Source organism: Ruditapes philippinarum, unplaced genomic scaffold, assembly GCF_026571515.1.
Source record: "Ruditapes philippinarum isolate M1 unplaced genomic scaffold, ASM2657151v2 ctg10088_1_1_1_1, whole genome shotgun sequence".
In the NCBI taxonomy this organism is placed as follows: Eukaryota; Metazoa; Mollusca; class Bivalvia; order Venerida; family Veneridae; genus Ruditapes; species Ruditapes philippinarum.
In genome coordinates this window covers 1-3,775 of record NW_026854568.1, presented here as the reverse complement: position 1 = coordinate 3,775, position 3,775 = coordinate 1, and the positions used below count along the sequence as shown (strand labels likewise).

The 3,775-nt window shown below is 30.1% G+C and overlaps 1 long non-coding RNA gene across 1 annotated transcript; it reads left to right on the top strand.

Moving 5' to 3' along the window:
• The first annotated feature begins 854 nt into the window (after positions 1–854).
• LOC132740496 (uncharacterized) lies at positions 855–3,038 on the top strand. The gene is made up of 3 exons (XR_009627169.1): positions 855–907; positions 2,121–2,281; positions 2,920–3,038. It is a non-coding gene; the product is annotated as an uncharacterized LOC132740496 (long non-coding RNA).
• The last annotated feature ends 737 nt before the right edge of the window (positions 3,039–3,775 follow it).

The window sequence follows — 3,775 nt, the reverse complement described above, 5'->3', positions numbered from 1 at the left end:
TCATGGACATTGGACTCGAGTGATCTCCCTTCTTCTACATATTTATCAAACTGCACCTAAAATACTTTTTCGTACGTGGTGAATATTAAATCATAAATATCCTATACGAGTTTATCATCATTTATTTTAAAACCAGAATTTGATAAAATCTGCTTTAAAGAATCTACTATGTCATTACTTAGTATAATTAAAAAAATAAATGTGTGCAATTAATGTCTTATACGTCTTTGCTATACAGCGAATGAATATAAAATAACTGTTAAAATGACCCTTGACCTACCATGTGTAGAAGACGATCTGAAACTACCACCGAAATATGATGCCCTTAAATCATCAATTGAAGCTATGGTAAGATTTTGCTGTTCTTAAACCAAAATACTTTAAATAAATACTAAAAACCTTCAGGTTTATACCATAATATAAAACAGTAATAAATTTTATTGTACATGTGCGTATGTATTCTCGGCTTAATGAGGGTCCATCAGCCCTTTTGGGCACTGATAGTACGGACGCCGGACGTCCTTAAAAGTTATGATCTGCCAAAAGTTTATCTGTTTGAATTCAGTAAAACATTTGCATAACGTAACACCATATTTCTATTGCGCGGCTAACACAGTGAGGGCCATTTAGCATACTTTGACATCATTTTATTTTTGTGATTTACATTTGTAAGTACCATTGCCAATGTGTAATGTTTTTGGTCACTTCACAAAGTTTTACTTTTTATACATTTTTTAAATGTTCGTGAAAATATCATGAATCTGGAGGCATACTCTTTTAACTGATACATATACATGTATATGAAAGTCTTCCCTAAATTATGTATAATAAATATATTGTGGTTTTATTTTTTGTAGTTGCGGGCACAAATTCCTTCAGTCATTCGTGTTATAGTCTACAATATACAGTAAGAAATTTCTATTGATTTTGTGTGTTGATTTTACTTTTTAAATTTACAATTTAAATTATCTGTAAGTGCGGAAACTGAACGAGAGGAATATGAACAAAATGGTAATAATTTTTTGAAATTAGCAAAAAGGTGATAATTTGGTGAAAATAGCAAAAAGGTGATAATTTGTTGAACTTAGCAAAAAAAAAGGAATTATTACGTGAAAAAGGAAAAAAAGGAAATGTTTTTGTCAAATTGAAAACAAAAGGTAATGATTTGGTAAAAATAGCATAAAGGTAACATTTTAGCTTTTTAATGACGGGAGAGGGATGGAAAAAATAACGAATTGCCAAATCATAGTGAAAAAAATGCGAAACAATATCATGCCAGAAAATTTATCTGTCTAACTTGAAATTAACAGTTCATCGCTCAGACATACATATATTTATTTACAGACATGAAGTAGTTTGATACTTAAATGATATATTAATAGATTATATATACGTTTATATTTTGGTGTAATTAGATTTCAATTTCATTGTATTTTCTTTAAAATATATGTTTGAATAAACTCTAATGCATGAGTTATTTTTATGTATTTTTTAAAGGTTTGATGAATTGCTACGAAAATCAAATGCCTTTTTTACGCTAGTTGGCTAATTTATTTAAACTATTTGCATATATAGATGTTACCAATTCAGTAAATTATCGCAATATCTTTAATGAAACTATTCACACTTGCTTTAAAATGTTCCGCTTCATTCCTACCATAAACACTGGTATGCAAATGGCACCCCTTGTACAATTACCTTCACATGCCTTCATTTTAACGATGAGCAGCTGTAAAATTATTCTTTTGTGTCCATATTGTGTTTATATTAACCATTAATATCATTAAAATTAATGTTGCAGACCGTGACATTGTTATATTTTATTTTGCAAAAATAAAAGCAGTTAAAATTAAAATTTTATTTTACTTTTTTTGACTCTCATACACTTCAATAAAGATAACATTTTTATTATGTTGTTTTTTTAAACAACTTGGTTTCCTCTCTGTGATGTCTACATAAATATAATGCTAAGACTGTTTTGGGGTGGTGTGTGGAATAAAATACTGGTTTTGATTAAACCAAAACTGGAACCCATTAGTTCGCCCATAACATAATGTTGCAGGTTCAATTTAACTTAATTTGTTCATATGAATACATTGGCATGTTCCTTTTCTCCCCAGGTGTGGTTCAGTGGAATTTGAGAGTCAAATGATAATAAGTAACACTGATGCTGAGAAATCTCGTGCTGCCCGTGATTTGCAAAACATAAGAAATGGTGGAACACTCGCTGTTGACGGGCTTAATACTAAAGCCACTGCTGTTACAGTTAACGGTTACGCATGTAATTTGTTTTCTTCATCTTCCAGGTTTACCGAAAATCCTATATAAAATGTTTTGGAAATGTATTTGGTGCAAGGACTTTATGCGGATTTCGTTTTATTATTTTTTCCATAAATGTTTAGCATCATTTAAAGTGAAATCACTTAATTTATAATATACTTGAAACAATAATTAAGTTAGTTGAAGTCAAAATGATACTAAGTTTTATATACCAAAGCGTCGCACTCGGTATCCGTACATACTACATTATCAACGGTATACATTCTGTACATACATGTACTACATTATCCACGGTATATATTCTGTACATACTACATTATTTACGGTATATATTCCGTACATACTACATTATCCACGATATAATTCCGTACATACTCATTATTCACGGTATACATTCTGTACATACTACATTATCCACGGTATATATTCTGTACATACTACATTATCCACGGTATATATTATGTACATACTACATTATCCACGGTATAATTCCGTACATACTACATTATCTTTATAACCTATAAATCTATAAATTTTGAAATATATATCTTACGGTTGTATTGGCACAAACGAAACGTAAACTGTTAAGTAAATGTTAACATAATGGTCGAAACTAATGATTATAAATTAATATTTCAGTGAGTACAACTATTGGTACTGACAATACAGGAACCAAAGTCTGTAGAGTTTATTCAACAATAGTCACGTGCCCCACAGGACAGACGTGTCAGTACGTAGGCAACACTGCCTCCTGCAGGTAATTAAATCATTAGTTTTTTTATCTTTAAAGATAGTCTAAGACAAACCGGCGTCTAATGAATTTAATAATCTTGTATATGAACACTTATATGAATCTTGTATATCTATTTTGAGTTTTTTTCAAAGGAGTATTAGTCGTTTTAGATTTTGGAGGATAGTGCAAGATACAGATACAGTTCCTGGTTCTTTAACGTGCCAAGTGTCTAAGCACTCATACACGGGACCTCGATTTAAGGTCTCACCCGAAAGACTGCTTTGTAATTTTAGTTGGACTGCCATGGAATCGAACCCACAATGTCGAGTTTAAAAGTATGTCGAGTTGTTTAAATGATTCTAATTCATAATGATATCAATAACAACAAAACAATATCGTTGTACATGTATATTGTTTATGCAGCTCTATAAAAATAGTTTTCTTTGAACCGTTTAGGAACGGAATTGATAAACAAATGCATCATATACATATTTGTATTATACTGTTTATTTAAAACTAATATGTTAACCCACTTTTATAATTCTTTTTCATTTTAGGACTATTCAAACAGGTGAGCTTTCTTTTTTTCCTCTCTTTTTAATTGACATATAATTTATAAGAAAAAAAAAGTATGATGTATGAGCCATGTATTTTATCTTTAACTCTTATATGTACTTATTTGATATTCTTTGTTGATAATTGTCGAGGCAAAGTACAACTCACTTGCTACATGTATTTTATTTCTCTGCCAATAAAAATGTC